Source organism: Desmodus rotundus, chromosome 10 (assembly GCF_022682495.2).
Source record: "Desmodus rotundus isolate HL8 chromosome 10, HLdesRot8A.1, whole genome shotgun sequence".
Taxonomy (NCBI): domain Eukaryota; kingdom Metazoa; phylum Chordata; class Mammalia; order Chiroptera; family Phyllostomidae; genus Desmodus; species Desmodus rotundus.
In genome coordinates, this window is record NC_071396.1 from 110,656,399 (window position 1) to 110,668,267 (window position 11,869).

At 49.8% G+C, this 11,869-nt stretch overlaps 1 pseudogene; it reads left to right on the forward strand.

The window, feature by feature from the left end:
• The first annotated feature begins 775 nt into the window (after nt 1–775).
• LOC112322844 (large ribosomal subunit protein uL23 pseudogene) lies at nt 776–4,279 on the forward strand (annotated as a pseudogene).
• Nucleotides 4,280–11,869: the final 7,590 nt, after the last annotated feature.

Below are 11,869 nucleotides of genomic sequence, written 5' to 3' on the forward strand. Positions count from 1 at the left end.
AACTGTGGTAGATAGTAAATCAGTACCTTGTGAAAGTATTTTTTCTAGTAGGCAGCTCTTCCACACTTACTGTTTTCATTATTATCGAAGCCAAATACAATGTAGTTTATATTTGCTGAAAATTGGGACTATTTCTACCTAAAACTTTAAAGTTCTGTACATCAGGGATGAACGCCACTGTTCTCCAGGGGACGAGTGAGGCCCAGGGAAGGCATTGGAGGGCCGGCAGCCAGCTGTCACTCCCAGGGCAGTCCTAAGTGACGCTGCTTCTTGATTTATCTATCATGGCATGTACGAAAGTGTTACATGACGTGGTGTCACAACATAATTACTCGAGGTGGAAGGAAAAATAAAGACGAAAGCAGCATTTGAAACACCACAATTTCATGCTCATTGTCTTTTGGTATGTTTCATTTCTCCCTAATTATATTCACTTAGTGACTTAGAGCAAAATAATTCCCTTACCAAATAGACCTTTTTCTCTAACTGTATCTGTACGTAACCAGAAAAAAAATAAAAGTTCACTTCCAATTTATTCTATTATCTTCAAATGCTAATTGAGAAAGATATAATTTGCATATTTTAGAAGGCTGTTAAATGAATTCATTAATGATTAAGCACTTTTGAATTTAAAACTAAATAACGCCAGTAGGAAGTAGAAAGAACTTCGGCAATTCTCCATTTGGTGTTGGTAACCAGAGGAGGACAGTCTGTGGAAAAGCATCAGGGAGAACGACAGAAGCATCACAGAGGCTTCCTGATGCGTCATACGCCAATGACCCAAGTCAGCGATGCGTCTACGGTAGGTAAATCATCAATCGTCGGCTTGCTTTACCCACAGAAACAATTTTGTGCCAATTATTTATTGCTGTGCACAAACTATGCCAAAACTAAGGGACTTAAAACAATGCTTTTATTTTGCTCGGAACTGTGTGTCGGGAATTCGGGAAGGACCGTAGCCAGGAGGGTCTGCTTTGACCCGCTTGGCTTCGTCTCAGCAACCGGATGCGCTTCCAAGGCCACGCCTCGCTGTTCTCTGGTGTATCTGTGTGTCTGTCCTGTCTGTCTCTCTTGCACACCCTCGCTCACATGCACACACACTCACACATCTCCGCACGCCCCACATGCCTCAGGCACTCAGCTTCCTTACAGGGTGGCCAGAGCTGCGTAGGACACCTGTTCTGCTAGGCCTGGGCTCAAAACTGGTGTGACACCGCCTCTGCAGCGAGCTTTTGGTCAAAGCGACCACAGAGCCTCGCTCGTCTAATCAGGAGGAGGAAAGTTCAAGAACCTGTGGCCACAGCTAGACCATCACATATCTTTAAGGCCGTGGTTCTTGAGCAAAACAAATATCTGGTGTCCCCTACCAGCCAATCAGAAATAGCTGGAGACATTTCCTTCTCCCCCCCGCCAACAAAGATTTTATTTTTAGACAGAGGGGAAGGGAGGAAGAAAGAGGAGGGAAACATCAGTGTGTGCTTGCCTCTCACACACCCCCTACTGGGGATCTGGCCTGCAACCTAGGCATGTGCCCTGACTGGGAATCAAACTGGTGACCCTGTGGTTTGCAGGCGAGTGCTCAATCCACTGAGCCGTACCAGCCAGGGCCAGAGGCAACTCTGTTCATCACAACTGGGGAGGCCGGGGCTACTGGCATCATGTGGGCAGAGGACAAAGATGTTATTTAACACCCTGCAACTCACAGGATGGTCCAGCAACAGCTAAGAATCACGTGGCCCTAAATGCCAACAGTGCCAAAGCTGAGAGTCACCACTTTCAGGTGCTCCTGAGGTGAGGAGTAACTGTCACACATCCTCTTCCTCCACGTGCCCCCCAAGAGCTCCAGGTTGGGCTTTGGAACAGCAAGAAAATCTACACGAGAGGCAGCACGATTCAGTCATTTTAATTCAGCACACACAGTGAACCCCGGTGTGTGCAAGGTGCAGTGGGAAACCGGGATCAGTAAGACCTGGATGCCTGACCACAGGTACAGTCCAGTGTTTGGGGGTCTGGGGGGTGGGGGCAAGCAGCAGAACAGGTGTGTGAGTCCCCTGGGTACGAAGACAAGTGGAAGAAATGCCTGAGAGAATGTAAGCTCTGTGATTCAGGACCTTGGCCTTATTTCCTCTTTCTTTCCAACACCTTACAGACAGATTACAGTGAAGCAGTAAACACTTGTATGAAAAGGGAGCTGAGTTCCAATATAAGGTGTCGAGTCTGAGAAAATACCCACAGGGGTCCCTTGTTGAAAAGGCCAAGTGCCCCGAGTGTCACCGGGTAAGAAGGGCCTCCAAGGCGTCATCATCTTCCCAAGCATAGAAACACGCCATTTGTCTTGATGTCCCCTAAAAGCAGGATCAGAACAGGTTGGGGTACAGGAGACAGGAGTTTGGGTCCTCAGGGTGAAGACAGGAACTGCGGAGTCTGTGGCTCCTCTTGGTCTGTCCCTTGTGTAGCCACTGGGCTCTTTCCCCACAGGGCTCAGCAGTTCCCCGCTCAGAGGCGGCAACAGGCAAGGGCAGGGGTGGCGGGACCAAGGGGAAGACAGAGAAAGCATTCCAGGAGAACGTCCAAAATGGAGCAGGCCAAATTAGCAGGGAAGCGGCTTCAAATCAACTGAGAGGCCGAGATCCCAAGGCCTCAATCCTGGGGACAAAGAACCCAGTTTGAGTCATCTGCTCTTGGGACAGGGTCTGTGGCCTCCTGAAGGAGGACACCCCTTTCTTCTGGGTGAGGCCAGGGGCCGTGTCTGCAGCTGGCAGGACAGCAGGCTCAACAAGGAAAGCACGGATAGGCTTTCCAAAATGCAAGGGAGGATGGAGGTGTCACTAAATCCAGAACCCGTGCAGGGAAACTTTGATTCTTACTGTCTTATGCTAGGTTGGCTAAAATTTTCATTATAAAAAGTAAAACCACATAATTGCTAGAGGAAAATAGAGGTGAATGTTCCTATAACCTTGTGGGAAAGGGCTTTTTAATTCTGATACAAAAGGCAGGACCTACAGAGAACAGAAAGGCTGAATACCTAAAACATTGTTTAAAACAAAGGCAAAACCCCTGTGCCTAAAATCCAAAAGTTGTTTTAATTTAAAAATTAAAATGCAAACTAGAAAAAGTCCCCAAAAAGATATGCTGTATAGGTGATTGATACGCTTAATGTATTTTTAAAACTATTAGAAATAAATATATATAATATCCTGATAAAAATGCAGATAAAGAACATGAATAGACTAATTACAAAAGAATTTCCAATGAATATATAAAAAAATGTTCTTTACTAATACAAGTAAAAACCAAAATGCAGTAATTATCTTTAAAACTGACAAAAAAGAAAATAGAAATTGTTAGATTTTTCTGAGAGCAATTTGGCAAAGACTTTACTATACAACCCTTTGGTCCAAAGACACATGGACCAGGGATGTTTACCATGCTTTTTATAACCAGAAAAAAGTTATAAGCAGCCTAAATGCCCATCAACTGACAATTATTTGAGTAAATTATGAGCACGAGTCACGTAACGATATTCTCACTATCAGGACAGCACGCGTGTATTTACCAACATGAACGGTGTTTGTGGTGTATTCACTGAGCAGAGCAGGGTGCAGAAGTCGCTCCAATATGATCACGTTTTGTTTCTGAATTGATAGTTGGAACAAAGACCATAAAGTCAGAAATGTCCGGGAACTGTAATTGTCATTTTCTCTGACTGGTGAATGAGACTGTGAGTGAAAATTACTGACTTAAGCTTTCTTGCTTTTTCATGAAGATACTGCCCAAAGTGCAGAAGGAAGCCCCTGCCCCTCCCAGAGCCGAAGTCGAAGCAAAGGCTTTGAAGGCAGAGAAAGCAAGGCTAACCAATGTTCACTGCCACGAAAGAAAGAAGATCCGCACGTCACCCACCCTCCAGAGGCCTAAGACACAGCGGCTCCGAGGGCAGCCTAAATACCCTCGGAAGAGCACCCCCAGGAGACACAAGCTTGCCCACTCTGCTGCCATCAGGTTCCCCTGACTAACGAGTCAGCCGTGAAGAAGATAGAAGACAGAAATACACTTGGGTTCATTGTGGATATCAAGGTCAACAAACACCAGATCAAACAGGCTGTGAAGAAGCTCTATGACACTGACATGGCCAAGGTCAACACCCTGATCAGGCCTGAAGGGGACAAGAAGGCATACGTTCGACTGGCTCCAAACTGATGCTTTGGATGCTGCCAACAAAATTGGGATCATCCAAACTGAGTCCAGCTGGTTAATTCTAAATATAAAAATTTTATACTAAACATAAATAGATAAATTTTCTCCAGTGAATGTTATTTATGTAATCCTGATGATAGTCCAGGAGACTCGTTTCAAGATTCTAAGCACAGAAGGAAAGCAGACGGGAATATGGGGCTGTGCAGCGAGCGATACCCTTTTCCTTCTCCCCTTCTCGATTCTAAGATGGGACCCCTGTTATAACAGATTAGCAAGAGAAAAGCCAACCGAAGTCTATTAACGACTATCTCACGTAAACAGGGTAGAAACTCAGGGAAGAATAACTCAAAGGTGTGGCCAGAACTCGGGCTTCAATTCCGTCTTCAGCTAAACCAAAAGAAGAAGGGTGTGGAGGGGAAGTTCTGGGAAGGGAACCAGGAACTGCATGGTGAACAAGGGCAAGGTCGTTCTGCAGCCTTAAGTCGCTACCTTCTCCCTGGTCAGATCTCCTCGTGATTCAGAGACTTCCTTCTCTTCCGGGCACAGAGGAGACGCCTTTACAGATGAAGAATGCCTCCATACACGTACATTTTCCTTACAAAAGAGCAACTTATTCTCTGTTTTCAAAGCTTTTCCTGTGTCTACTAAATCTCTAAAAATCAGTTCAAAATCACCCTCATGGCAGAGAGGCCTATTTGGTATGGTATATTCTGGTCTCCTACACCTGTTATTCCTTTAATAAGCCAAGATTTAGGCTCGGCATAATATATCCACATCAAATGGATTCCTGGCCACAGAAATGTGTCATTACAGAGGAGCGATGACATTGATAACTTTTAATATTAATTGAGCTAAAACCACTTCTCTCAGGGTAAACATTTGGTCTATGGGAATCTAAGTCACTCACGGATCTGAATTTTTTGTATGCTCAGTTATATACACAAAGAAACTGTCGGTCATGGTCTCCAAGGACATTCCAGAAGGAAGGTAAAACAATAGAAAATCTCGTATTTTGTCTTCAGAGGGTATTTGGTTGAAGATTTTTTAATTTAAAAAATTCTCCAATTTATTTGTCATTGTTTATGGCGCCGCCTTGAAAATTCAACAAGGATCTTGCTGACCTCGTCTCCTTTACAAAGAGCCTAATAAAAGCTAAATAAAATTTACATTTCAATAGCAGCAAAGTCTCAGCATCAAAAAATGATTGTCTAAGTGTGAAAATAATCCATCTGGGTAATTTTTTTTACCTTTATTTCTAATTAGACACAATATTTTGAGAACTTCTTTATCCAATGCATCAAAACTTTAAAATCTTTGTTAATACCTGAAATTAGTCATGTATTATATAACCCTCCCCTCCTCTTTGAAGGTGATGCTGCTTGACAGGTGAGTCCGAGAGCTGGGAAACACTAGGGATTCTCACAGGATTCTTGAGGTTCTTACCTCCTGCCCCTCCTTATGCGGATTAATTGAATAATCAGTCAACAGCAGGAATTAAGAATACTGAGCTCTGTAGAGTCAGCTTTCTATGCATATTAAATGAGCAAATTGAATTAAAAGTACAATTTTGTGTTTAGAGAAGGCCCGAGACCCTTGGGGAGTTCCTAATGCAGAAGTCAATGGGTGGGGCTCCCCTTCTGTTCCGACCCCTCATCATGGGTTGAAAACAGAGCCAGATACCCTCCTAAAGGAGACGCTTTAACTTCAGGTCATGCCTAATAACAGGCTGTATCTTTTTTTAAATACCATTTACTCACTGCATGTGGCCTTAGAGGCGCCAGGGGACCAGCCCCACTGGAAACCCAGGGTCATGGCAATGATGGGCCAAAGCGAGAAACTAAGGAAAAATGAACTAAGGAAAAAAGCTGAGGTCTGGCAACATGAAATGAGTAATGTCTATTAAACTCCTCCTGGTGCTAGTTTAAGGAGTAGTTCCTGCCTTCAGGGAGCTTGCAGTATGTCAGATGCATGTAGTCTTAACACAGAAACCAAGTGAGAGAGGGGGGGAGGGAGGGGGGGAGAGGGAGAGAATAGCTCTAATATCATTCCAGATAAGGGAGCACATGCTCCCACATTACCTCCCCAGTTCCCCAGGTCTACCAAAAAAGAAAGAAGGAAGATTAAAGGTTTTAACCTTCCCAACTGAAGAGCTGCCTTTCCACGTGTTCCCCTTTCCAGCCCGGAACGACTTGCTGCTCATAGACTCTGCCCAACCGCACAAGGTGGGCAGGAGAGTGGGAGTGCGGAAACGCGCACACGGGCAGGCAGTAGGCTCAACACAAAAGGCCGAAAGAAGAACAAGCTGTCTGGGTTTAAATTTATATTTTCTTTGTTTCTTTGTTTTCTCAAATATTTTATTAATGCTCTGTGATTTGCTAAATGCAAATATATGAAAGGAAGGCACTCACATGAAAGAAAATGTTTAGTTAAAAAAAAACTATGACTTCAATCCATCACTTATTACATCTAAATAAACAGAAATGCCATCTAAACCTTTTGAATTTTAATACATTGTTATGGCCTCTTTACATTATTCCAAAGTGCCTTCAGACTTACGTAATAGAATGAACTACCCACCTGATTCAAATTCTTCCTCTGCCTACTCAGAGGTGGAATCCGAGTTAGGAGACCAGCTGGACAAAATAACAGCAGCTGTTGTAAATGAAAATGCATTTTTATAGGAAAAGATACAGACTCATGCTGGAGAGTTTATTGTGCTGTCCGTGGCCTGGGGACCAGTTCCATCCCCACCCGCCCCGGTCAGAAGTGGAATAAATCAGTCTGTGTGACGGGAAAATAAAAGCCATTTCATTTGTATCTTGGTTGGGGAGAACCAGTTATTTGCAAAATTAGTTCAATCCAAACAAGGAGCTAAAAAGGCTGGCTGAAATGGAGCCATTCCTTCATCAGGCGGCACCAAGTCCCTCAAGCAAAACAGCTGAAAGCCTTTCTGCTTCCTATGGACCGTGAAGGAGGGGCCGGGCGTGGGGCTCACGGTGTCCCCGGCCCTGACTCTCGCCGCCAATCGAGAAGCTTGGGGTCTGAGGGGAGGAGAAACCACCCTTCTCGGTTCTTTTGGCTGGTCTAATAATTAAGTCCGCACGAGTCAGACTAGATTAACAAGATAAAATAACCAAAATTAATTCTGTATGTATGTATGTATGGGAAGCGCCCATACATGAGACAGAGAAAGTTAAAATGAGAGGCCTGTGACACTCTGAGCTCAGGATGAGGGAAGGCGCCATGGGGCCTCAAAGGGGCCAAGGTCATCCTCAGGACGATAAGAAGAACAGACGTCCAGCAATTAAAGTCTGCCCTGCCCTGTAGGCAGGCCAGAAGAGGTTGTTTCTGGGAACAACTCTTGTTAGGAGCAAGGGCCCAAGTTGAAATTCTTTAAGGGAGAGGTAAGAAAACATCTCAGGAGCCCACACAGTCTCTGCTGCCTTCAGCTTCAAGTGACTCACACACCGAGCACACGGCGGGGGCGGCCCGTCCTGAAGCCCTTCAGGTCCGGTAACAGAAGGAGCCGTGCCAACCCCAGGAACGGCTCCCAGCAGCACTGCCTGAAAACGCTAGCTCACGACAGCCACACTGTGGTGGTCTACATCCCAGAGGCGCCTGTCAGGTCGCCCCATCAGACAGAGAGAGACTTCATCACCAGGACACTTCAGGGACAGCCAGGGGACTGGTGGGCAGGGGCCTGCTGGACCTCATGTTGTCAGCGAGGCCCCACTCGCTCACTGCTGGGACTGTGTCCCCCACAACACCCTCCCTGTCGCTCGGGTCAGCGTGGGCCACCACTGAAACAGTTCCTCGTAAGGCTAACGGAGGTTACCGTGGGCCCAGCAAGTTCTCCCGGGCATGTCCCCGAGAGAACTGAGAACAGGGACTCAGACGCCTGAGCACCGATGGCCGTCGCAGGGTTATTCACAGCAGCCTGAGTGTCCACTGACACAGGACCAGCTACGTGAGATGTGCTCGATCCGTAGCATTCAATGCCATTCGGACAGGAGAGGAATGAGTACTGATAAAGGCTGCAACACGGAGGCCCCTCTAAACGGATGCTAGGGACAGAAGCCACACACAGAGGGCACCCACTGCAGGGCTCCGTGCACCTGAGAACCTGCCACTGGCGAATTCCCCTGTTGGGGACGAAGTAGAGGAGAGGCTGCTGGTGGGTGGTCGGGGGCTGGGGGTGGGTGAGGGGAGTCAATGGAATCTTGGCTTCCCGGTTAGACGTTAGGGCTGCCGCTTGGGGTGATGGACAAGTTTCAGAAACCATGGGGGCAGCTGTGCAACGGTGTGAGTGGGATTAAGACCACTGAGCTGTACACGAACAAAGCTCAAACAGCAGCCTTTAGGTTCATTATTTTACCACAGTCAAAAAGACGAAGAGAGAACTCGTATGAGCTGGAAAATGGCTGGCCGGCAGAAGCCACCTCTGTGGGGACAGTGCCGGGGCTAGACACAGGGACCGGCACCCTCACTGACTGCCCACCTGCTCCCCTCAGGCCCCCCCCCACAGCCCCCTGGTGGACAGAGACCATCACAGGCTGCCTTGCTGGAGGCACAGACGGACCCTCAAAGGCCCCGGACAGGCCACCAGCCTGTGGTCACTCCCACCAGGTCCGGCCCATCTGCACGCAGAGGGGCAAGCCCCACAGGGCAACTGTTCCTCCTACCCTTCCGACGGTTCCTTCCCAGCCCCTCCGTGCACCAGCTCAGCTCTGACACCTGCATGAACCCTGATGCCCAGGGCCCTCACGGGGGCTCACCCTACCTGGTAGAAGGACCTCAGTCCTGGGCCCCTCTGTGCAGAGCAGCCTGACTGTCCTCCCCTGACCAGGGGCTGGGCATGGGGTGACTTCCGACCCTGCCGGTGGAGCACTGGCGTTCAGGAAGTGGTGTCCACAGGCAGCTCATCTCCACGGCCGCCCGTGGAAGTGAATCACTCACCGTGCAACGGCAGAGCCAGACCTGCTCCTGTCCTCTGGGCATCCACTTGTTTCTTCTGTGACACCAGGCTCCGTGTGAGGATACTTGCGATGCCCACACACGGAGCTCCTGCCCGCTCCCACTCGAGCCTCCGCAATCAGGCCTCCTCGGCACTCGGCCACACTGACCCCCGGGAGGCCTGCAAAGTCAGGGCGTGCTTTATAGGTAATTGATATTGAGCTCATCAGCAGGCCCTGCCTCTCTCACGGGAGTCTGATTTTCAGACTCTCCCCTCGTGGAGCACCTGGGCCTGTGCCCGGGACGGGCGTGAGCTCAATGAAACGCTGAGCGTGCCCTCTTGTTCTCACACACGTTTCTCCCTGAATAATGAACCAGGCGAACGTCAGGTCTGTCGGACGGCCCTGCCATCCCAGGCAGTAAAACTGGCTGAACTCCAGTGCACTCGTCAACTGCACAGGTCGCGGTTGGTTAGACACACTCCTCTCAAGTGCCTTCTGCATCCCGGGACCACGGTGGCTGGCAGGCAGGCCTCGGGGCGGCTGAGGGCTGCCTCGCCCCTCACGGGCTGAGACAGTGATGCACGCCAATGCACGAGGGCGGGAGCCCGGGGCCCAGCACGTAGCTGCTCCCACACAGGTGAGAGTGGTGGATGCATGAGGCCCGAGGACAAAAGGCACTGTTTGCCCTGGAAGCCACTGTCCCAGGCTGATGCTACACTGCCACTCTGTCACATCCTACGCGTCCCCAGGGGCTGGATCCCGACCCAGAGCTCTTGAGGGCAGCAGCATGCAAGCCTGCCCCATTTCTGTCTGAACATGGAGCTCACGGGGTGGGGGGACCAACCCGCCTCTTCCAAGGATGCAGATGTCCCTCGTGGCCTAAAACTTCTGACAAGAAGAGTGTTCTCAGCGGGGACCACTTTGCCTCCCCTCACCAGAGGACATTTGGCAATGTCTTGAGACATTCTGAGATATCACAATGGGATGGGGGTCACTGCTGGCATCTAACAGGCTCTGGGAACTATCCTCCAGTGCCCAGGACGGCCCCACCACAAAAAGTGACCCAGACGAAATGTCAAAATGTCAGCAGGGCCACGGCTGCAATGCTGCTGAGTGTCTGCTAGATGTGCCCACTAGATGTGCCCATGCCAGAGGGAGGAATCAGAGGGAACTGCTACGTGGTGGGAAAGGCAAGGTGTGGGCAGAACCTCCTCAAATCTCCTTACACTGAGCCCTCCTCCCAGGATCAACGTGCTGGCAGATGCAGTGTGTTACGTGGGCTCCCACGAACACACAAGAGGTGATGATGTCCTCAGGGTGCCTCCCCCATCTCCTAGATGCATTGGTGGAGTCTCAAAGAGCTTTAGGGCGGGTCTATTACCAACACAGCGAAGGGAGGTGTGGTCCCAGTGCACAGGTCCCTGCTGGGGACACCACCTGCTCTCCGGGCTGCTGCCCTCACTCTGGCTCCCTGGCCTGGTAATCCATGCCGCTGCATCTCTCCGCCTCCACTCTGACCAGGTGTGGAGGTCCACCTGCAAGGGACCGGTGACTCCTGCCTCTCGTGATGCAAGCAGCCCAGGCCCAAGCTCAGCGGCCACACGCGGGACCCACCGGCCATCCACACAGCCGTCCACAGACACAGACCATGGCGACATTTGGAATCGACGCCCGGGGGAAACGTGTGTGAGGAGAGGGTGACATTTGGGAGAGAACAAAATAGAAAACATGTAGGAGGTTGGAGGGAAGGATTATTTCATCTCTTCCGAGAGGCTGGCTGGCCTCCAGGAGCGGCAGGAACAGTGAAAACTCTTCTGAGAACTGGTGACAGGGGCTGGGGGCAGGAGTCGGCCCCGCGCACTCATTTATAGCCTCGTCGGCGGGGAAACAAGGAACCCTTCCCGGGAAATGAACATGCTGCTTGAAGAGCGCTCACACTGCATTCTCTCCACAAACCCTAGAACAACGGCCCATGCTTCCTTCCACCCGGTGCGGCAGATAAACAATCACATAACCCAGGGGAGCATCTCATTCCTTCAAGGCCTCGTCAAAGACCCTCGTGCCATCCCGTGTGCCAGATTCCACCAAAGTAGCTCCAGGTTGTGTGGTCCGCTCCCCACATGTTTTCTTACGTCCTGAAACGGTGTTGCCTCTGAAGGCCGGTTCCAGAGGGTCCATGCCTTCATCGAAAGTGAAACTAAAGGGCGTTCCCTCAAGCGGGCCCGTGGGTAGTGAGACGCTGTGCCATATGGCCGTGCATCCTGGAAGAAGAGGCCGGGGCCTGCGGCGGGCAACCTCGCCTCCCGCAGAAGTGCCTGCCACCTCTGCCCCGCCTCCTTGGAGGGGCTTGACCACGAGGAGCACAGAAATTTGGATGTGGCCACTTGGCTGGGATACTACTGAGTGCTGTTCTTAGGTGAATGACAAAGGAGGTGGGTTTCTACTTGAAATTCACCCAGAGCTGGACTAGCAAGGGGTCTGGGCTAATGTCCCTGTGCCACCGGTCGGGAAGGATGGCTGGTGGCCTCACAGCAGCAGGCCAGTGTGAACCCACCAAATCTGACTGACCTCCCTGTCGGAGCAGGTCTCTCCTCCCACCCACTGCTTTACAGCAAAAATACCGGTTTAGAGCTCAAACAGCTCACTTGTCTCATCACCCCACAATAAACTGGCAGGTGCTGTGTACATGGAACACACACACATTCTCTGTGACCAAAAAA